Source organism: Ammospiza caudacuta, chromosome 31 (genome assembly GCF_027887145.1).
Source record: "Ammospiza caudacuta isolate bAmmCau1 chromosome 31, bAmmCau1.pri, whole genome shotgun sequence".
Taxonomy (NCBI): Eukaryota; Metazoa; Chordata; class Aves; order Passeriformes; family Passerellidae; genus Ammospiza; species Ammospiza caudacuta.
In genome coordinates this window covers 715,170-740,026 of record NC_080623.1, presented here as the reverse complement: position 1 = coordinate 740,026, position 24,857 = coordinate 715,170, and positions in this window count along the sequence as shown.

Here is a 24,857-nt window from a genome sequence, read left to right as displayed (position 1 = left end):
TGAACATCCATCCCTTCCATGACTGTAACCTTTGTTTCTTCAACCTGTACTAGAGTAGACCCTTGAACGGGTAATAGTCTCATGATCACTAGAAGTAATATAATTAAGAAGGCGGCTTTGCGCGGAAGATCATCCGGGTTGGAGACACTATCTGGGTTTCCCACTGGAACGGTGCCTTCTTTACCCTGGTGTAATGGATCCAAGCATCCATCCCCTGGACCTTCACCGCCATGTAGGTTGTCATCATCACCTGGTGGGGTCCGCTCCGTGATTCCCGTAGCGGATCCGTGATCCATTTCTTGACGTACACCTGGTCCCCAGGCTGGATGTCGTGGACAGAATTCTCCAGCATGAGCGGTCTATTCCACTGTAACGTATTTCTTAAAGAATTCAAGATCTTATTAAGTGACATAACATACTCTGCAATCGCCTGGTCCCCACTCACATGTACCTCCCCTTTTAATACAGTTGCATGATATGGTTTGCCATATAATATCTCATATGGACTTACGCCTACCTTTTCCCTTGGTTTAATTCGAATCCTGAGTAGGGCCAAAGGCAAAGCTTGAGGCCAGTGCAGTTTAGCTTCCTGGCAAATCTTTTTGATTTGTCCTTTCAGGGTTTGATTCATCCTTTCCACCTGCCCACTAGACTGAGGTCTCCAGGGGGTATGCAAATTCCAGGTTATATCTAACATTCATGCTAATTCCTGCACTACCCCGGCTATAAAATGTGGACCCCTATCAGATGACAATCCTAAAGGTACTCCAAATCTTGGTATTATTTCTTTTAACAAGGTTTTGACCACCTCCTTAGCCTGATTAGTTCTACATGGAAAAGCTTCCAGCCACCCTGAGAATGTACATACGTACACTAACAAGTATCTGTATCCCTGTGCCCTAGGCAATTCAGAAAAATCAACTTGCCAGTAATCTCCTGGTTGTGGCCTGACTTGCAACTTTCCCATTTGTATTTGTCTCCTAACTACTGGATTATTTTTCAAACATACTGGGCACATTGCATTAACTCTTTTTGCCATTGTTAACATCTGATTAGAGATGTTAACAATGGCAAAAATGGCAAAATTATCTCATTCTTCAAAAATTTTACCAATACTTCTGCCCTCCAATGACATTTATTATGTTCTGATTCCAAAAAAAATTTCATTATGCGGGTAGGTACCACTATTTGTCCCATTGGTAACGTACCACCCAAGTTGATTCTTCTGTGCCCCTAGCAAGTTTATTAGTTTTCCATCTTCTATTGAATATTTGGGCTCCTGATTCAGGTATGGGGTAGCCGGATTTGTTCTTACCGGTACCAATGCCATTTGAGTCCATACTTCCCGTGCCACTTGCCATGCTGTAACATCAGCAAATCTATTTCCTCTGTAAATGTCTCCTTCCACAGTCTAATGTCCTCTAACATGCATTACTGCAACTGCTTTGGGACTGTGTACCGCATCCAGTAGCTGTAGCACTTCTTCCCGGTGCTTGATGTTGGTTCCCTGTGAATTCAAAAGCCCCCTTTCCTTCCATAACGCCCATGTACATGAACCACACCAAAGGCATATTTAGAATCTATCCAGATATTAACCCTTTTGTCCTTGCTCAAATACAGGGCTCTGGTGAGTCCAATCACCTCTGCCTTCTGGGCTGAAGTTCCAGGTAACAAAGCCTTTGCTTCTATTACCTGATCCAATGTTACCACTGCATACCCAGCATAGTGAGTCCCATTCTCGACAAAACTGGATCCATCAGTGTATAGTTCCCATTCAGGTTCTTCCAATGGTTCATCCTTTAGGTCGGGTCTGCTGGCATATACTTGTTCAATTACCTCTACGCAATCGTGCACCAGTCCCCCAGCCTCCTGGTCACTGCGTAAAAACTCTGCTGGATTAACGTGATTAGTAGTCCTTATTTCAATATCATCCTGTTCTCTCAGGATGGCCTGGTATTGCAACATTCGACTGGATGATAGCCAGTGACCCCCCTTTTGCTCCAAAACGGCCATGACCATATGGGAAACAAACACTTTCATTTTTGCCCCCAAAGTCAATTTCCGGGCCTCTTGAATAAGAATTATTGTTGCCGCCACGGCTCGTAAACACGAGGGCCACCCGGAACTTACCGAATCCAGTTGTTTAGAGAAGTATCCCACTGGCCTCTTCCAGGATCCCACCTTCTGGGTGAGGACCCCCAATGCCAGTTTTTGCCTCTCATTCATGTACCACTGGAATTCCTTGGTCACGTCAGGGAGTCCTAGGGCTGGGGCCTCCTTTAGTGCCTGCTTCAATTCCTGGAAGGCCTTCTTTTGCTGTGTCGTCCACTCCAACCGATGCTGCTTCAAGGCCTCATATAGTGGCTTGGCTAGGAGACCGAAATTCATGATCCACAGTCGACACCATCCCACCATTCCTAGAAAAGATCTCAATTCCTGATGGTTACGAGGCAAAGGAATAGCACATATTGCCTCTATTCGGTTTACTCCCAAACGTCTCTGCCCTTGTGTGATCTCACAACCGAGGTAAATAACGCTATTTTTGACCAATTGAGCTTTTTCCTTAGAAACCCGATACCCTGCTTGGCCAAGCATGTTGAGTAATTTAATTGTTAATTCCACGCACATTTCCATTTCCTTAGTAGCCAGAAAAATGTCGTCCACGTACTGCAGGACTACATACAAGGATGGGGATATTGTTACCTGGGTTATCTTCCATTCCTCCAGATCCTTGGCCAGTTGGTTTCCAAAAATAGTAGGGGAGCATTTAAATCCCTGTGGGAGTCTCGTCCACATAAGCTGCTTCTTTCTCCCAAAATCAGGACTCTCCCACTCGAAGGCAAAATATTTCCTACTCTCTACTGCCAGTGGGATGCAGAAGAAGGCATCTTTAAGGTCAATCACTAAGAACCATTTAAACTCCTCCAATACAGATGTTAACAAGGTATAAGAATTAGCAACAATTGGATGTATGTCTTTCACTATTTCATTAATAGCCCTTAAGTCCTGTACCAAACGGTACTTACCATTAGGTTTCTTTACTGGAAAAATTGGAGTATTATACTCCGATTCACATTCCTGTAATATTCCTTGAACCAAAAATTGTTTAATTAACGGGGCTACTCCCCTCCTTGCCTCAAGCTTCAAGGGGTATTGCTTCATCCTCACTGGTCGGGCCCCTTCCTTTAGTTCCACCTTTACTGGCTGCACAGCTTTAGATTTTCCGGGGACCCCTGACTCCCATACCCAGGGTACTACAGCCTGCTCAATTTCTTCTGGAATAGGAGAGGCATCCACTTCCTTGATTACAAAAATGCCTGCTATTTGTTCCTCAGGTATTTCCAATTTCACCCTTCCCCCTTCAAATATTATTTTCACATTAAGTCGGGACAACAGGTCTCTGCCAAGAAGGGGTTTGGGGCAGTTTGGCATATACAAAAATTGGTGATCTAATTCCTTCCCCCCAAACCTAAGATTTAAAGGTTGTAAAAATGGTTGTTCCTCTAGCTTCCCTGTTGCCCCCACCACCTGTATACCGTTTTGTCACTCAAAGGTCCCAATCGTCTACTGAGTACAGAATAAGTAGCTCCAGTGTCTACCATAAATTCTTGATCCTTTTCATCTATTTCTAAAACTACCCTTAAATCCTTTTCTAGTCAGCTTTGATTCTGATAGTTTCCCAAAACTAGTGCTTGAGCAACTTCTGCTGGTCCTCCTGTGAATCCTCCCACAGGGGCATTCCCCATTGGACCTGTCCTTAATCCCATGTTTCCCATGCCCATACCTCCTCTAACCGGGCATTCATTTTTCCAGTGTCCCAATTGTCGGCAAAAGGCACACTGGTTTGGATCCAACCTCCCCATGTTAGGTGCAAACCCAAATCCTCCCCGACCTCTTGGCAACCCCCTCTGTCCGTGATTAGCTCCTCCCCGACCTCGACCCCTAATGGGTCTTCCTCCCGCCCCTGTCTGTTGCATTACAGCCAGAATACTAGCTTGTTGTCTTTTTGCAGTTTCTTTTTCCCTGTTGTTGTATACCTTCCACGCTACCTCCAGCATTTTATCCAAACTCCTAGTATCCTCTCCTTCCAGCTTTTGTAACTTTTTCCTAATATCCTCTTGTGATTGCCCCATAAACAACAATGCCAATTGAAGTTTTCCTGATTGATCCTCTACATCTAAATTAGTAAACTTCCGAGCCATGTCTTTTAATCGTTCTAAAAAGGCAGACGGAGACTCATTCTTGTCCTGCTTGACCAAATACAACTTAGACCAGTTCATAGTCTTAGGTATTCCTGTCCTAATTCCTTCCACCAACAATTCCTGATATCGTTTTACAGCCCTTATTCCTCCCGTAGAGTTTGGGTCCCACTTAGGTTCCTCACTTGGTACCAATTCATCAACTGTCTCATTTAGTTGTCTCAACCGAATTTCCTCACGAGCCTTTTCTCTAGTGGCTCTAATAACCATTTCCTTTTCCGTGGAATCCATTATAGTATCTAATAATACCTGTAAATCATTCCAGTCTGGATTCTGAGTCTTTATTACCATTTTAACCACCCTTGCCACCCTTTCAGGATCCTCCCGATAACTCCCCGCTGATTGCTTCCATATTACCAAATCTCCGGGGGAGAAAGGCACCTTTATAAGTATCCTTTCTCCCTGTGGTCCCACAGCTTCCCTCAATGGCGCAATTAACTGTGGCCCCTTCTGCCCCTTCCTTCCCTTGTGAGTCCTCCCTGCTAACGGAGTTCTTTTAACACTCTCATTCTTTTCACCATCACCACCATCACTATCACTCTCACTAGATCCCGTTTTTATAGCTATATCCGCAGGGGGAGCAGGGGGCACATTAGGAGCAACCGGAACCCTTGGAGGTGCTATACAATAAGACAAATCTTCCTCGATTGAAGGATACAAATTACGCTCCTTTCTTTCTTTACATCCCACACACTCCCTTTCATCATTCACTTCTAAAACCAAAATACCACATTCCTTTTGCCATTCCTCTTTCCGATATAAAACGAAAAACAAATCCAAATATGGTATTTCATCCCATTTCTCATTCCTCCTTAAAAATTGCATCAAAGATTCCATTATCCCCAATTCCAGTGTACCATTCACCGGCCCTCCCGCTTCCCCAATCTCATATTCAGGCCACCAATGATTACAATAATCTATCATTTTGCTTTTATCCAATTCTTGATAATACCCCTCACTTTTCCACCGTTTCAATATACAACCTAATGGTGTATTTCCAGGTATTTTACCATTGGCTTGCACTAAGGTTTTAAAAGTTTTAAAAGACATCATATTACAACCTTTAATTCCACTATTAATCCAAATAAACCAATATACCTTAAACCAATATACCTTCTCGCCGTCCTTCCCTAAAACAAACAGGAGGCGAGTTCCGGTCCTGCGTCCTTAGACGTCTTATGGCCGGAGCCTAGGCTTTTTTACCAACCACCAAATCCAAATCCAATTATCACCTTTTTTTCCAATATAAAGCACCTTCGGGCTTACCTTAATGCAGTTTGTCCGACAGGCGCGGGGGGTCGGGCACGACCGATGACTCCCCGAGAAGTGCTCGGTGCCGGCTTGGAGTGGATTGGGATGCGAACCGCCCCAGCAGCCCTCGGAGTCCTGCCGCGGTCACCAGAAAACTGTTGCCCAAATGATAGATGACACAAAACTCGGATAAGTTTTGTGGGTGCTTTATTAAGGGCCCGGGGAACTGGGGGACTCAAGTCCCAAAATCCCAGCCCCCAAATTCACGTATGGGTCCTTCCCTCTTATACATGAGATTCACAACAAAGTCTCCAAGAAACAGTTTCCCGTTCCCCTTGCCTAGCCTCCAAGAAACAGTCCTCCGTTCCCCTTGCCTGGTCACAGACCCCTTGTGATACATTCCTTGGTTCACAAACAAGATCATTAATCCTCTGCTTATCTTATTCTAAGAGCATTGTATGCTGCCTCCAGACAGGTTAGCATTCTTACTTTCCTGCACTAGTTTAATTATTTATTAAATCCCTAAGACTACCTGCTAGGTTACACACAAAAACCCAACACACACTTTCAATGGCTACAAAACTACTTTTTAACAAACCAGTTCACACACAACTCACTATAATTAAATATTTTGCTAAATTTCATTTCTTTTCCAACAGGGGGGGAGTTCCTACCCGCGACTGGAGAGGCTGAGTAAACGCCAGCCAGGGCAGGCTGTGGGGGCGGGGGCACCCAACAGAGAAAATAGAGTAAACAGTGGAAAAGCATGGGTGAGGAAGTTTATTCAGTAAAGGTGGTTAATTGTGGTGTAGGTTGTGCACGCTTTCACCGTGGCCAGATGAACCCGAGGGGTTCCTCTGCCTCAGTGGTTTGGACTCGACCCCTGGGAGTTTGTGAATCCTGTGAATTATTGGATAGATAGAGGAGACGAACGAGTTCATTTAGAGGGCCTCTACCGGACTTCAGCTGGCACTCTTGTAAGTCTGGACTGGGAACAGCTTGCCGTAGACGATTTAGAGCTCACTGGAATAAACGGAATAGCCTGCCTTTGCGGGAAATTTTGTGTAGCCTTTGGTGCATCAAGAGGCTGGCACGATGCGTGGGTATTATTACAGTGCAGAGTTTGTGAGAAACGCTGGTACTGCTGTTCTAAAAAACGACAGGGCCCATGCCCCGAGTGTAGATTAGAGGTTTCTGATCAAGCTGATTCAGAGTCTAAGATCCTAAAACTTTTGTGCGGGAAATCACATAAGATACCTGCCACTTGGAGTGTGTGGGAGGAGGACTGGGAAGCTACTGTGAAGTTCTGTGAAAAGAAGTTTGGGTAGAAGTGAAATAGAGCAAGAAGGAAATAATGGGAACTAACCAGAGCAAGGAAGTTCCACCGGCTAGCCCCTTAGGGTGCATCTTGGCCCACTGGAAGGAAGTCACCAGCAGGAGGGGCTCTGAGAACAAAAAAGATCTAATCCAATATTGCGCACGCTGGTGGCCCTAATACAGGTTAGAGGACGGAGCAAGATGGCCACCCACTGGAACCCTAGACTATAATACTTTACTGCAGTTAATGTTGTTTTTAAGACGGGAAGGTAAATGGGATGAGGTTTCGTATGCTGATATAATTTTTGTTTTAAGAAATCACCAAGAGTGATTTCTTAAGTGATTTCAAGGGCCACTGGTCTTGGCCCTTGAAAAAGATAACAAGGCAAAGAGAGGGCAAATCAAACGCTGTTGTTCAGCATGCAGTATAGGACAACCGTTTATGAGATCAGATAAGGTCTGTCGTTCTGAGGAGCAAGAACAAGACGCATTTGAGTGGGTGAAAGTTCCTCCCCGAAGGAGGAAGAGGGAGGTTGAGGCTGAAACTGAGGATGAGGAGGAAGGGAACTTCCCCAAAAGGAGGAGGACTCAGGTGGGGAAGGCACATCCACTAGAACCCACCCCACCCATGGGAGTCCAGTTGCATCTAGAACAAGGAGGCAAGTAGTGCTACAGGCCCCTCTGCGACAGGCAGTGGGACCAGAAGGAGGGAAATTAATGATTAAAGTGCCATTTACCACTCTTGATTTAGAGACATGGAAAAGGATTGCGAGGAATTATTGTGTTGATCCGATACTCACTGCCAAACGCCTACGATATGTTATCAAACAACACAATCCAGACTGGGCTGACATCCAGCTACTGCTAGATGCTTTCACTGAAACAAAAAAACAGCTGATCTTAAAGACAGCAGGGAATTTGGCAGAGGATTGTAAGGCCACACAGCTGGATGTAAAAGAACATTTCCCCCTCGAAGACCCAGAATGGGATCCTAATGTGTCAGCAGAGGTAAAGAAATTAGCAGAGTATCAAGAGTGGATAGCAACAGGGGTGGAAAGAGCTATTCCAAAAACCATAAACTGGTCTGCCTTATATTCCCTTAAGCAGGGGTCTTCTGAGAATCCATCTGAATTTCTAGAGTGTTTAAGGGATACTATGCGTCGTCATACATCATTAGATCCGGAATCTGAGATGGGGACAAATCAACTAGTTAATTCATTTTTGGGGCAGTCTGCTGGAGATATCAGGCATAAGCTTCAGAAAATTCAGGGACCAGATGGGAGGAATCTTGAAGTCTTTTTAGAGGAAGCCTGGAGAGTATTTAGTAACCGGAAGGAAGGATATAAACAAGGAATGAAAAGGTTGGTGGCAGTGGTACAGGAGGAAAGGCAGAGGAAATACAACCAGGGACCACCGAGACAAGGACCATCTCGGCTGGGCAGGAACCAGTGTGCCATCTGCAAAAGAATTGGTCACTGGAGAGACCAATGCCCAGAACGAAGAAGGAGTGACCAACAGATGGCTGCACACGTACAAAACAACTGAGGAGGACCAGGGGATTCTGCCCCAGCGGATCCATTGGTTATAACAATGAGGCTGGGGGAGGAAGGGAAAAGGGTGGAATTCTTGGTTGATATGGGAGCTACATATTCAGTTTTAAATAAAACTTTAGTACCTGTGGAAAATGATTATGTTGTAGTGCAGGGGGCAACTGGCCAGTCTGAAAGGGCATATTTTTGTAAACCTTTGAGGTATAAATTGGGAAAACAATGGGGTATTCATAAATTCTTGTACATGCCTAATTCACCAAAGGCACTTTTAGGCAGAGATTTATTGGAACAATTACAAGTAACCATTACATTCAAAAATGGGGAAATTACTCTGGAGGTGAATGATCAAAAGTACATAGAGGTATTAAGTTTAACTCTAACAGCTATTGGCATTAAGGAAGAAATTGATGAAGAAATACTACGTCAGGTATTTCCCGGGGTGTGGGCCTCTGATGTGCCAGGGAGGGTGAAAAATGCCTCCCCCATAGTAATCAAGCTCAAGGAGGGAACGCAACCGGTGAGAATCAAGCAGTACCCCTTAAAGAAAGAGGATAGGGAAGGAATCAGCCCAATAATTGAAAATTTTCTGCGGTTAGGATTACTGAAAGAATGCCAATCTGATTTCAATACTCCTATTTTACCTGTTCGGAAATCTGATGGGTCATGCCGGATAGCACCGGATTTGAGGGCTGTCAATAAAATAACAGAGGATTTGTATCTGGTGGTAGCCAATCCATACACTTTATTAACTTGCCTAACACCTGAGCTAACCTGGTTTACTGTTTTAGATCTAAAGGATGCCTTCTTTTGCCTCCACATCCATGAAGCCAGCCAGAAAATCTTTGCATTCAAATGGGAAAGCCCTAAAAGTGGGCGCAAAACCCAGCTCACATGGACCAGACTACCCCAAGGCTGGAAAAATTCCCATACTTTGTTTGGGGAGCAACTTGCAAAAGATCTGGAGTCCTGGCAAGCTCCACAGGAAGAAGGGAGGCTTTTGCAGTATGTGGATGATCTTCTAGTGGCCACTTGGACGAGGGAAGCATGTGTGGCCTGGACGGTAAGCCTTTTGAATTTCCTAGGACTCCAAGGATACAGAGTATCAAAGAAAAAAGGCACAGGTAGTGAAACAGAAAGTAATCTACCTGGCGTACGAGGTGAATGCTGGGCAATGGTCGTCGGGCAGGCTCGCAAGGAGGCCATATGCCAAACCCCGAAACCCCAGACAATAAAAGAACTCTGAACCTTCTTAGGCATGGCGGGATGGTGCCGGCTGTGGGTTTATAATTATGGACTGCTTGTCAGACCCCTCTATGCTCTTATTGCCGATGGAAGCAGAGATCTCCAGTGGACAAAAGAAGCCTCATGGGACTTTCACCAGCTAAAGAATGCTCTCATGTCAGCTCCAGCTTTGGGACTTCCAGATGTGAGTAAACCATTCTTCCTATTTTCCCATGAGAAACAGGGAATTGCCCTGGGAATACTGGCTCAGGACTTGGGTCCATACCGGAGGGCAGTTGCTTACCTCTTTAAGCAGCTAGATGCAACAGCCAAAGGCTGGCCAGGTTGCCTCAGAGCTGTAGCAGCAGTTGTGCTGAATATTCAAGAGGCACGCAAGTTTACCCTGGGACAAAAAATGACTGTGCTAGTGTCCCACACAATTTCTGCAGTACTGGAAGTAAAGGGTGGCCACTGGCTTTCACCATAGAGGTTTCTGAAATACCAGGCCATCATGGTAGAGCAAGATGATGTAGAGATCGTGGTGACTAATATTGTCAACCCAGCTTCCTTTCTCAGTGGAAATCAAGGAGAAGCAGTACACCATGATTGCCTGGAGACCATTGAAGCTACCTACTCCAGCCGCCCAGACTTAAAGGACACTCCTTTGGACGATGCAGAGACCTGGTTCACTGACGGGAGCAGCTATGTTGCCAATGGGAAGCAACATGCTGGGTATGCAGTGACCACCTACAGAGAGGTAATCAAGTCTGGACCCCTGCCAACAGGGACCTCTGCACAGAAGGCTGAGATAATTGCCCTGATCCATGCCCTCGAAAGGGAAAAAGGGAGGAGAATAAACATCTACACAGACTTGAGGTATGCATTTGGAGTCGTACATGCACATAGGGCCATCTGGAAAGAGAGGGGACTGCTGACCTCACAGGGAAAGAACATCAAACATGCAAAAGAGATAATCCAGCTGCTGGAAGCAGTTCAGCTGCCCGAAAAGGTAGCAATTATGCACATTAAGACACACCAAAAAGTGAGCTCAGAATTGGAAGAAGGAAATGAGCTGGCGGATTGCCGCAGACATTTTTTCACAGAAATTCTTTCTTTCAGATTTTGGCGTCTTCTGGAGGGCAGAGGCCTCAGAAGAGAATGTAAACAATTGTTATCAGCTGCTGTGGAATGCAATGGGATGCACTTTGATTGGCTCATTTTCTATGTTTATAATTAAGGGCCAATCACCAGTGCAAGCTAGGGGACTGAGTCCCTGGACACCACTTTGTTATAGATCCTTTCTTGCTGTTCTTAGCTTAGCCTAGCAAGCTCTGCAAACCTCTCTCTTTTTTCTATTTAGTATAGTTATAATGTATTATATATCATAGATCAATAAATCCAGCCATTTGATCAAGAAACAAGATTCACCGTCTCTCTCTCACCAGCAGCGACCCACTCAGGACGCTGTAATAGGCGGATAGAGAGGCAAAAGAAGCAGCAAAAGGTGAGGTAGCTACTGAAGGAGTCCTTATTCCAGATGGACAAATCTCCCTTGAAGGTTAGTCAGAATATTATAAGAGAGATAGGAAATTATTTGAAGATCAAAAAGGGACGTATAACCAAGAAGGGTGGGCTACCATTGAAAAGAAACTGGTAATCCCTTCCCATTTAATGTGGTCACTAGTAAGGGAAGAACACCAGAAAACGCACTGGGGAATAAATGCCCTATACACATACCTGATTGAAAGAATTGTTGCTAGGGATTTATATGCCACTATTACTCAGATGACCCGACAGTGTGATCTTTGCCTCCAGACTAATCCCAAAAGTACCCCCAGACCGAAACTCGGTCAGACTGGGAGAGGCCATGGGCCTGGACAGCAGTGGCAAATTGACTTTTCAGAACTCCCAAGGAAAGGGGGGTATCGGTATTTGCTGGTATTGACAGATACATTTTCAGGGTGCCCAGAAGCATTCCCCACCAGAACTGTCAAAGCTAGAGAAGTGACCAGAGTATTATTACAAGAAACAGTACCATGCTTCGAAGTTCCAGCCGCAATATCCTCGGATAGAGGATCACATTTCATTTCCAAAATAGTGCAACAGATTAGTAGCCACCTGGGCATAGACTGGGAACTTCACACCGCATACCTCCCCCAATCAAGCGGCCAGGTGGAGAAAATGAATCATTTGATTAAACAGCAAATCATAAGACTGGGGCAGGAAGCTAATCTACCCTGGCCCCAAGCTCTTCCACAGGCACTATTGCGAATTCGAACTAAACCTCGAGATAAAGAAAAGTTGAGCCCTTTTGAAATATTCTATGGAAGACCATATGAAATACAAAAGGGAATGTCCACCCACATTGGAGAGGTAACACTAGCCACCTACATGGTGGCCTTAAGCAAAGAGCTCAGAGAAATTGAGAAACATGTGGCTGGAACTCGGAGCCGGGAGTTAGATGGGCCAGTACAAAACATACAACCTGGAGATTATGTATATGGTAAGTCTCTTAGAGAAAAGACCTTGGAACCACAGTGGGAGGGACCGTTCCAAGTGCTTTTCACCACCTTCACTGCAATCAAAATCAAGGAGCAGAACGCCTGGATTCATCACTCTCGGGTGAAGAAGGCCCAGAAACCCCTTGAGGAGTGATGCCAGGAGACAATGAACTGAGACTAAAACTTACTCGGGCAAAATGAGTATATTGTGGTTGGGAGTAGCTCATACTTTAGTTTGTAGAATTGCTTTGTGTGTAATCATAACTGAAGTTTTAGGACTTGAGAGTACCTCTATCCAAAGCAATGCTGAATGGCCTTGGTCCCAGGCGTTTAATCAGTATACGGGATCCATAGGCAAACCTTCTGAGATAAAGGATTTAAACCTATCCACTGTAGTAATTCACAGAGATCAGGTATAAGAGGAACAGGAATGGCAGGAACAGAAACTGTGGACGCTTCAAGGGATCAGAGGAGAAGAAATCAAGGTAGGGTGCCGGATGATAAATGGGACAGCTTATGAGAGACCAAATGAAATTAGTGTCTCAACCTCTCCTGGTGTATATGAACACCAGGAAGTTTGTGATAGCCTAAGTGAATCAGACTGTTGGTGTAATTTCACCTTAATAATGTAGAAATAACTTGCCTTTGGGCACAGGATGATATCTGGCTTTCATTTAAATTCAAAGTAGACACTACACTTTTTACCACAGCAGGACCTTATACAACCCATACCAAGACTCAAATAGTTCAGACTCAACCCAAACTTGAACCTGAGGTGTATGAAATAGGCCCCTACGTAGTAAGGAATGTGAGGGAACAACAACTATTATTCAATCTAGAATGGTCTCTCAAACATGTGGAGTTGATGATGCAAATTAACATCTCAAAAATCCAGCCTTCTCCCCCTTCCTAAAAACTTCCTTTGAGGGCTGGACAACATGGTTACAAAAACACACATATCTCAGGAGCAGAACAAGAAAGGATCTAACTGGCATATTAGGGACAGGATTAGGAGTTTTAAATGGAATTGATTCAGAAATACTAATGAATAAACTGGCCACTGCAGCAGGTAGCCTAACAAAATTGAAGCAACCTTTACAGTCATCTCTATTGGCATTAGGAACTAGCCAGTGGCAGATTTCAAAAGTACTGCCAAAGTGGGAAATGGCCAGGGACCAAGACCACAAGTTAATAGTAGAAGCACTTAGTACAGTTCAAGATAATTATCTTTAGCTTTCAGTTGTATACAAGCACAGTTATGGGTGCAGGCAACAGCAGCTCTGATCATACGGGAAGGGGGTGAAGGTAATTTTCCAGGTGAAATTCGGAAGATTGTGTGGGATAATGCAATTGATTTTGAAAGGAAGTTTCAATCCTGGTGGACTATGGTGAATTTCACCTATGATCCTGTTTCTAATGTGGCAACTGCCTTTGTGCTTACCATAAGTAATGCCACTGTTTATGTTATCCATCCCATCATTGCCCTAGGATTAAACCATGGAAAAACAATACTCTATCCTTCAGAACATAGAGTGTGGGCACGAAAGATGAATGAAAAGTGGCAGACAGTAAACTTAGAATCCTGCATTACTAGAGAACAGATGGGATTCATTTGCGAAAGCAATACTATTAATGCTCAGGGTGTGTGTTTGGACACTGAACAGAGTATTTGTCACTTTGAAATTCATCCAGGCACTGACCAGAAAATTGTGTTCGTATATACTGGAAAAGGGTGTGTGTGTCTGAGAACTGCCTGTGCTGCTGTACAAATTGATAGCAATGATGTTATTCTGTCTAGTAGAAACCATTCTAATTTCTGTATTTGTAATTTTGTTAAGATTATCGGGTGTGATTTTTCGTACTTGGCCCCAGTGACATCCCACCAGCTGATCAAAGCCAATTACACGATGTATCACAGACTACCACCTACCCCTATTGGGATGAACCTTACATTAGTAAAACAATTAATTAATCACCAAGACCTACTGGAGATCTTGAAGGAAATCCAAGAAAGTGGAAAGAAAACCTTAATTACTGTCCAACATGATACAAAGGAGATAACCAGAGTTCTACAAAGAATAAAACAAAATATGGATCATCACTGATGGGATGTGATCTTTGGGTGGTCACCAACTGCAAATGGAATCTTTAATAAGTTGTGCCACTCCATTGTAGTTTTACTAATATTAGTTGGGATAAGCTTAGGATTATCTATTATATTGTTAATTTGGAACTGGAGAATGCTACAACGAATAGCTGTACTAACCTCTTTGTCAAACGTACATGGTGAAGCATTAAAAGACACTTATTGTCGTGAGGATTTTCATTAAGTAAAAGAATTTACTTATTTCCTAGGAAAGGGGGGAATGAGACAGAGTAGAGATCCATTGTGAATTAGGTGAAGTGTCTAGGAGAGGTGAAAAGTCTGTGAGGCCAAAGCTGAAAGAAAAGTCACATGCTGGAGACAGCAAGGAGACAGAGAAAGAAAAACAGAAATGACCACAAGGTCCATTTGCCCCCAACCTAGGAATTCCTTTGATAAAGAAGAACTGGTGATAAATGTCACGCAGAATGAATATGTATGAACCTATTGTGAAACTGTATGCATATGCATTTGGAAGGGGGATAAAAGGTGACCTGAGGTCTTCAGGGGTACACATGCCTTTTGGGGAGGCTTGCGTCTGGCACGCGTCGTAATAAAAGCATACCAGGCTTTACAACTTTTATAAAGTTTGTCGCCTTCTGATGCAAGGCAAGGTGACCTGGTTCTGAGGAAACGGCACGGCGACCCAAACTCTCCAGGGTCACTCGGGCCAAGAACACACACAGACACCAGTATGGTGGACGGTTCAAGACCTTTATTGTTCCGTCTCGTCGGGTTTTATACCGGGAAAGTTTTTTTCCTATGTCAGGGGGTTTTACTTTACTGTAATTGGTTAGTAAGGAGTAGAAAGTTACTAATGTTAGGGGGGACTACATTCTTGGGTGATCCTTTATCACTAGGCGTTAGGGGGAGAGGAATTCTACTGCTTTCCATAACATCTCGAGATTTTCCAAGCGCCTGACCCTATCTACTACAAAAGTTGTGAGGTTTCTTCTTTTCTCCACAAAACAGAAGGGCTTCAAGCAAAACTCTCACCTCGTCACCCACCGGCGTATTTACACTGGGGAGAGGCCCTACGAGTGCACCCAGTGTGGGAAGACGTTTCAGAGCAGCTCCAATCTCCTCCTGCACGAGCGGATTCACACGGATGAGAGGCCCTTCCGCTGCCCCGACTGCGGGAAGGGCTTCAAGCACAACTCCACCCTCATCACCCACCAGCACATCCACACTGGGGAGAGGCCCTACGAGTGTTCCCAGTGTGGGAACAGCTTCACCACCAGCTCTCACTTGACAAGACACCAACGGAGCCACCAGTAAAGGATGGCCGGCCAATGCCCCAAGTGCAGGAAGAGCTTCATGCACCACTCTAGCTTCATCCCCCATGGGAGAACCCACACTGGGAAGAACGCTGATGATCCATGTTCCCCATGATCCATGCTGGGAAGATGCCCATCCCTTTTCCTGCCCCTGCCAGTGACATGATGTGGCATTGAAAAACATGAGGGTCTGGCCATGGCTCTGTCATTACATTCACTCCCACCTCAGAACATTTCCAGGCGCAGAAAAGGGACACTCTCTCTCTCTGTCCCTGAGGAGAAAGGTGTCCTTTTCAGACAGGGGAAATTGTGGCCAGGCAGACCCAGCGAGTTGTGTTTTAGTTTTCCCTGTAAACAGTTTCATTTATCCCTTCTGTTATCAATATTGTTTCTGTTCTGTTTGTTCCTTATCTTGTTCCTTTTCCCAATAAATTCTTCTTATCCCAGCCCAGGATCTTCGCCTTTTGTGCTTTCCATGGGAGGCGGGAGGGCAGTGAGGGCAGCGTGGTTTTAGCGGGAGCAGGAAATTGGGGAATCCCATTCCTGAACCCCAGCCCATGGAAACCTAGCATCCCAGCTGGTCCCAGCCCTGGTGGCCATGGCAACAGCCTCCGGAGCAGGTCCCTGGCTGGGGCTGTGGGAACCTCTTCCCTCTGGTGCCCAGGGACAGGAGTGGAGGGAATGGCTGCAGCTGAGTCAGGGCAGGCTTAGGTTGGATGTCAGGAAAAGGTTTTTGCCAAGAGGCTGCTGAGGCCCTGCCCAGGCTCGCCAGGGAAGGGTCCCAGCTCCAGGGCTCTGTGAGCTCCAGCAGTGTTTGGACAGCGCTGCCAGGCCCATGCTGGCATTGTTGGGGTGTCCTGTGCAGGGCCAGCAGTTGGACTGGAGGATCCTGATGGGTCTCTCCCAGCTCAGCCAATTCTGTTGTTCTGGGATCCCATGAGCCTGGGGATGGGACTGCCGATGGTTGCCATGGCAACGGGCTCTGGCTGCAGGCCTGAGCTGGTGTCCATGGCGACCACCCCTGGCATGGGGTCTCCATGGAGCTGCGAAGGGACTGACCATTGCAACAGGGGGCTGGGGATTGTTACCATGGAAACTGACCATAGCAACAGGGCAGTGGGGATGGTTGCCATGGAAACTGAGCATAGCAACAGGGGCCTGGTGATGGTTACCTGCTAATGGTCAGATTTGTTGCATGCCCTCAGAGGGGTTCCATGGGGACTTTCCAAGAGTCTCCAGGCTGTTCCAGGGCTGGACTGTAACAGGCAGAGACAGGGGCTCCATGGACACCTCTCAGGGGTTTCTGGGATGGTAAAGAGCCCTGTGGTCAGAGGCAGTCACAGCCATTCCATGATGACGTCCCATGGGACTTTGGGCTGCAAAGGCACCAATCTGTCACAGGCACTCACGGGGGCTCCACGGCGACATCCAAGGAGTCCCCAGGCTGCCAAACAGCTGGGATGTCCCAGACACTCACAGGGGTTCCTGCCATGGGCACAGTGGGAGCTTCAGGCAAAAGCTTTATTTCTTTATTGGAGAAACTCCTGCTGAGTCATGAGGTGAAGAAATGACACCCAGTAGCCACCATGGTTCCTCAAACCCCTGCAGGGCCCCTCAACTTCTTCAATTCCTTCAAAGAGAGGAGACTGAGAGTGGCTGGATCCAATCCCAGCCGCAGAATTTTCAAAGGTGTAAAAGATTGAACAGGTGGAATTCAACTTTAACACAATTTGTCCTGCAGGATTAATGATAGAGTACCAGATTAATTTATAAAAATAGGTCTCTGGCTTATTCTGATCATAATCAGATGGAACGATCACCAGCACAGTTATTTACTCCACAGTTCAGGAGCTATAAAAGTTATTAGAATATAGTGCTCTAGGCAACAATTTTGAAGTGAACAGGGCCTTGCTGGAGTTGTTGGAGCCCATTGCAGGCAGAGCCTCCTGCTCCAGCAGGAACTGCCTTTCCTGTTCTATGAGCAGGGCAGGTCTCGCTGCAGGAGAAGCCCCAGGCCAGCCCCAGCACAGGGAAGGCCTCGGGCACAAGGGCAGAGTGCCGTGCTGGGAGCTGTGCCAGGGAGAGCCTGAGGCAGCAAAGGCACCTTGGCAGCAGCAGCTGCTTGCAGGCCATGGCCAGAAGCCTCCCTTGGCAGCCCGGCCTGGTGGCCACCACTGCAGAGCTGCTGCCTCAGGGCTCATTCCTGGCTGGGCTCTGAAAAGCCACTTCTACCCCAGGAGCCTGACTGGGAAGCCATTGGCCCCAGCACCTTGGGGGCAAGATATTAATGACAAAAGTCTTCGTGCCAGCAGAGCCAAGGCAGGGGCAGAGGAAAGGGGAGAGCCAGGCCCAGGGGACAGGGCTGCCATGGTGATGGCTGTGAGGTCACTGCCCCTGCAGCAGCCTGGCTGCCCTCTGCAGACATTCTGGCCACAAGCATTGTGAAGGCACCTAGCACATCAGAGAACCCACAAAACAGGAATTCTGTCACTGGGTATGAGAGGGTTTCACTGGGTCAGGTTGGACAAAGCTCCTGCTCTTGGACAATTCCTGGGATGGGGCATCCAATTCTCTGGAAAAACAACTGCAGTTTCCTGCCACTTTCATAATTGTAAAATATTTCCTCGTTCTAACAAATGTAAATCTACCCTTATTCAGTTTAAAGATATTGATCTTTTTCTGTCATGGCAAGATTTAGGAGAAAATAACTTTGACCACTATTTTTCCATTTTCACAGACCTTATTTTTTTTTCCAAAAATCTCCCAAGATGGAGTTTGGAGGCCTCATCACATAACCAGCAAGTAGAGAATGTGGGCTCAGTGGTGTGGAGACTGAGGACAGAACAGGAATAGTCTTGGAGGGATAGATGGGTGGTTTCAGAGAGGTTGGAGCTTTTCTTCATAGAGGACATAAGCATGAGAAGGAAACAATAGAAGCAAGGGCAGCTGGGGAGGTGCAGAGCGGACACCAGGAGAAAGGAATTTCCCTGCCAGGGCAGGGCTGCGGTGCAGCAGGCCCCCTAGAAGGAGTCTGGAGCAGCCCAAGGCTTTGTGTGGGCAGGCAGAGGCAGGCAGGAGGCAGAGCTGTCAGCAAAGGAAAGGCCCAGCCAGGTGGGGCAGCCAGGGGATGCTGACAGCCTGCAGGGACAGAGGCACATGTGTGCTCAGCATCAGAAACACCTTTCCCTTGTTTGTCCCCACCTGTCATCACTGCCTCCAGTGTTCTACTCTACTTGGAACCTGGGGACACTTTTTCAGTCTTCTGCCTCACAGGGATCTACTGAAAGTACAAGAAAATTCAGTGTTTCCATCTTACATTCAGTTCTTGAGAAATTTTTTTGAGCACACTCTGAGGGACTGAGTCTGATGCAAAGAGCACCAAAGCCCCAGAGGTTCATTAAAGTCCTTGTGCTGTGTCTGTGCTGCTGAGCTGGGCTGGGCTCCTGGCCCAGAGGCAGCTCCTGGTAAGGGCAGCGCTGCAGAGAGACAGCTCTGGCCAGGAGCATCTCCTGTGCCAGCCCAGCAGGGCTGGGGCACTGCCAGGGCCCCTCAGGGACACCAGCAGGGCACAGATGGAGCTCACAGGGGCTCAGCACTGGCAGGGGCTGTGGGATGTCCCCGAGGGGGCTGTATCAACGCAGCACCTCTGTGGCTGTGTCATCAAGGCACAGAGCAGCTGTGATGTCAACAAGGGGCTGTGGGACAGCACAGAGTGGGCTGTGTGAGGTCACAGATTGGGCTATGACATCACAGAGTTCATTGTGTGAGGTCACTGAGCAGCTACAACATCATAGAGGGAACTGTGTGACATCACTTGGGCAGTGTGACATCACAGGTGCTGTGTGACATCACAGGGGCTGTGTGAGGTCCCTGGGGAGGTCACTCTGCCCCAGCCCCCCTCACAGCTCCCCCCAGAGCAGTCCAACCCTGCTCATGCACAGCGGGGTCCCCTGTCCCCCCAGGTTCCCCCGGCCCCAGCCCCGCAGCCTCCCCCAGAGGATGTTCCATGAGATCGACCCCAGATCCTGACATGGGGATGGGGGGCCAGGGCCCTGGGGGTAGCACAAGCGGACAGGGACCCCCCGTCAGCGTCCCCATGTCCCCCAGGGCCAGAGCCTAGGCCAGGGCTCCTTCACCCTGCTGCCAACGAGGCCTTGTGAGGGCTGAAAAAATCCCCAGCAAGGCAGCAGCAAAAACCAGATTGAATATTAAGGGACAGCAGCACAAAGTTCCTTGGCAAGAGTCACTCTGCTCCTCACTGGACACTTCAGGCACACCAGGGAAACAAAGCAACAACAAAACCAAACAGAATCCAGGCAATCAAAGCAGAAATTAACCAAAAACTCTCCCTCTGTGGGTGCATGTCACACAAGGACAGTGAGGGCAAGGATAAAAGGAATACGGCAAAAAAGCTTACCAGACCTCAAACTTAACAGGACTTAACTTATACCTTAACATTAACTGATACCTTCAACTTCACAATTTAGCAGAAGAGCAGAGCATAACAGCATTTAAACTAACTTAAACTTATGACTTTGCAATTTAACAGAGGAATAACATTTTACAATATTTAATTTAGGTTATAATTTATATTAAACATATGAGCTTAGGCAAAGAACAACTCTTAGCTGCAATTAGCTTCACTTAGACCTTGTGATTTAACCTTCTCTGCAGGCCTGACTGACTCAGCTATCCAAGGCACTCAAGCCCCTCAGAGAGCAGCATTTTGCCCCATTTCCCCAGCACAGGCACTCCTGTGTGCACACAGACACAAAGAGTCAGTGCAAGGCACCTGTGAGAAATTCCCCTGAGGGCAGGCAATGCTCACTGCTGATGCTTTGGCATCTCCCCAGCAAAGAGCAAAGGGTTGAGCCTGGAGAAGTGGGGGGATCGGCCCAGGCTCCGTCATTGTTTGGGATCCCCGAGTGCAGCAAACGGGAGAGTTCCCGGCTGGGAGAGGCCCCACTCAGAGGGAGTTGCTGGCCCAGGAGAGCTCCAAGGGCTCCTTTTGGAGCGCTGTTTGCAGGGCCCCAAGAGAGGGGCTTCAGTCACAGCAATGGTTCATCCTGGCCTCACTTGGCATCAACAGCTTTCTTTGACAGGGTGAGAACAGGGATCTTGTGCCACTGAGGGAACAAAAACAGTTCCCAGGGCTGCTCCTACAGCAACCAGGAGCTGGTTGGGCAGCAGAAGTGCCTGGAGCAGACAGTGTTTGTGATGAGCTGCAGAGGAGCTGAGTCCAGGGGCTGTTGGCCAAGGCCAAAGCCCAAGGAGCATTTCTTAGCTGGCAGGACAGCCTGAGAAGGGGAGAGGAAATGCAGCAGCACAGGGTCATGGAACCAAGGGACCATTGTGACACTGTGGGGGCCTGTGAGACCAAGGGACCATTGTGACACTGTGAGGCCTCATGGAATCATGGAGACCACTGTGACATTGCTGGGCCTCATTTAACCATGGAGACCATTATGACACTTTGGGCTGTCATGGATCCAAGGGGCCATTGCAACACTGAGAGGCACCACGGACTCACAGAGACCATTGTGACACTCAGGGCACTCATGGAAACCTGGAGAGCATTGTGACACTATGAGGCCCCATGGAATAAGTAAAGCATTGTGACACTGCGAGGCCTCATGGAACCAGTGAGACCATTGTGACCCTGGGAGGACCATTGTGATATTGTGGGGCCTCATGGAACCGAGAGGCCATTGTGACACTGCAGGGCTGCATGGAACCAAAGGTCCATTGTGACACTGCAGGGTCTCATGTCATCACTGGTCCATTGTGACACTGGGCAACCAAAGGAGACCATTGTGACAGTGCAGGACTGCATGGAACCAAAGCTCCACGGTGTCACAGATTGGCCTCCTGTCATCAATGGTCCATTGTGACACTGTCGAGCCAGAGGACACCACTGTGACACAGTAAAAACCCAGGGTCCAAAGGTCCATTGTGACATTGCAGACCTCATGGAACAGAGGAGTCCCGTTACACTGTGGAGCCTGGGGAACCATGGAGACCATTGTGACACTGCAAGGGCTCATGGAATCCTTGGGACCATTGTGACACTGTGGGGCCTTATGACACCCAGGGGCCACTGTGACATTGTGGGACCCCATGGAACCTAGGGGCCAGTGTGACACTGCAGGTCTTCTTGTAATCAGAGGCCATTGTGACACTGCTGGAACCCATGGAATCAAGTCCCCATTATGACACTGTGGGGCCCCATGGATCCAAGGTACCATTGTGACACTATGGAGCCTCATAAAACCAAGGGAACACAGAACAGGTCTGGCTGGTTTGGCCTCCCATGGACGGCCTGACTGGTCCAAGTGACCTTTGCATGTTGAGGTTCACATCTCATCGGCTGCCAAAACACTGGGGCTCTATGCTTCCCTTCCCAATGGAAAAGGACTGTCCTTCTGCTCCAGACACCCATGGCCAGAATTGGGATTTCACCTCCAAATTTCCTTATATCCAGGGATTCTTCCCATAGGAATATCACAAGTCCGGCTGGCAGTACATTCACAATGGTCACCTCTCATCTGTCCCCAAAACACTGGGGGAGGCTCCATGCTCTCCTTTCCATGGGAAAGAACTGTCCTGCTTGTCAAGGTGCCCATGGCCAAGATTGGGTTTCCACCTCCAAAATTCCCTAAGTCCAAAATCTGCTGTTACTGACAAGTCTGGCCGGCCTTGGCCTACTGAGGCTCTCACCTGCCTTCTAAACCTTGGGGCTCTGTGCTTTCCTTCCTATGGAAAAGAACTGTCCTTCTCAGCCAGGTGCCCATGACCACAAATGGGATTCCACCTCCAACACTACCTTTTGTGACAGACTGGAGGAGATTGTTGTCTCCAAACATTTGGTGTGTGGGGGAGGAAGGGGCAGGTCCAACCTTGCCCTGCCGTGTGAGCCCAGCACTGCCCTGCCCTGTGACCCCAATCCCCCCAGGGGCCTCCAGTGGATTTACAGTTTCTACCTGACCCACGGCACACTGAACCACCAGCACCGCCGTCCCACCCTGGGCACTGGGTCCCTCTTGGCTCTACTCAGTGCTGCTGCCGTACTTGTGGCACCCCAAACCCTGGTAGGGACTCGTGTCCCCCCACTCCAGGGATTGTGTGCAACTCACACTGCCCCGATCCTCCATGATCCCGTGTCGGGAGTTTAGTTCAGGCATGGCTTGAGGAAAAAGGCCACGAAGCCATGCAGCTGAGAGAAAAGTAACAGGTAGCTGTGAAGCAGTTTCAAAGCAGTTTCCAGCCTGACTTCTATAAACAATTAGTCTCTCTCAGGCATCCTTGTATAAACAATAAAGTTCTCAGGCAGTTTTCCCATAACAAAGGTAACATCCTCTCTGGGAAAAGATGACACCCTGGGAACAGTTATGGAAGTTTTGAGAACCGTTCGTATCACAGTGAGAACACTGATTTTGTTTGATGTAAACAATCAACGGTATTGTAAAACAAAAGGAGTGGTTAGAGTTTTCTCTGTTAACCTATCGTAAACCTGGATTTTGGAATATGCATGAAGTTAATTAACACTATTATTTAAGGTGACTGATCGATCAATAAATTTGGAGTTCGATGCATTATAGGATGGTCGTTCTCCCCCTCACTTCAACAATCCCGGAGCTCTGTTCGGGGTATGTGTGCCAACTCACCAATGGGTCTGCACCCTCAGCACGCCCTGAGGGTGCCTACCAAGCCTTAAGGGGGAAGGCCAACCCCTTGTGTGCCACTCACATTTCTGTTCCTCTGCACGCCCGGAGGGGGGCCCACCTTATCCCCCTGGGAGGCCACTCACTCACTCACTCACTCACTCACTCACTCACTCACACACGCTTCTCTTGCTTCCCTTCGTTTGTGGCCGGCCCCCTCGCAGGAGTCCAGAACCGCGGTGCTCGAAGGGCCACAGATGCTTCGGGGCTCTGAGCTGTCGGGCCCCGTTGCACACACACTTCTTTTGCTTGCCTCCTACTCCTGCCTCTGGCTTTACTGACTGATACTCCTCCACACTGTTTGGTCCTAGGCTGCTGCCGAACCGCTCCAGATAGGGCCAGATATACCGGAGGCCCTCAGTTGTCTTCGGGTGTGGCCTATCACAGACCAGTCCCCAAGACTGGTATGAATGGCACGTGATCAGCTCTTTAGTGATTTCAGCTTTACAGGAAACAGTCTATGTAGGGGACCCATGGGGTGTGTGCACACCACCGCTCCTCCCGAGATGGCTTCTCAGCTTCTCAGGAGAAAATTCCTGGCAAAGGGATTTTTCAGAAAATACCATGGCAACACCAAAGCTCCACCTCCCTTGTCCCATATAAAACCCTGGACCCTGCTTTGTTCTTGGTTCTTGGTGCCTGGAGCCCTTGGGTGTGCTAGCCCATAAAGCACCACTGGAACTCCCAGCATGGATCCCCTCCCGCCTGTTTTCCCCTGAACTGCAATCGCCACCGGCTGGTGCTCGCTGGGCCATCCCTGCCCTAGAGGAGATGCTCTGGGGAAGGCAGTGCCTGGGGCTGGGATGGGCTCTGGGCACTGCTTTGGGCTGGGGAGACTGAACTTCCTTCCCAGGGGCTTTTCTGGGGCAGGGCTTGGGTTTGGCCTGGAAACAGAGGGAAGGTTCCAGGAGGTTTTTGTTCCTACCCAGAGCCGAGGCCTTTCCTGTTCCTCATCCTGCCCTGGCAGCGAGGGGCTGGGGGAGCAGCAGAAAGGGGCAGAGACACAGCTGGGACAGGGACTCTGACTCCTGCCCAGGGCATTCCCAGAACGTGTGGAAGAAGGATCAGTCTGGAAAGAGGGGGAAGGAGCAGAAAGGGGGGGATGCTGGCAGTGATGGCATTTGTGTCCCCAGGTCACCATTGCCTGGGGTGGAGCCCTGCTCACCTGGGCACAGACGAACACCCACCTGCCTGTGGGAAGCAGGGAATGAATTCCTGGCTTTGCTTCCTTGCACAGCTTTTCCTTCCCCCATGGACCTGTCTGTGTCTGAGCCCAGGAGTTTGGGCCCTTTGTCTCTTTCACTCCCTGGATTCTCCCCCCTGGGTGCTCCAGGGAACTGGGCCTGAGGCCAGAGAGAGAGACAGGAGAGATGGAGCCGTGCACTGCTGCCATGGCCACAAGCAGGGCACCCTCATCCATTAATGAAAACAGGCACAGAAAGGGGCAGATGTGATTTTACACCCTTCCCTGCTGTTTGCATTTCCTGCAAGCTTTCTGCAGTGTTGCTGGCAATATTTTTGTACTTTTTCAGGTGATTGACACAGCACTTCACAGGACACACTCACAGGATCAGGAGAATTATGTGATATACCATGGATTCATGTCCCTAAAAAATA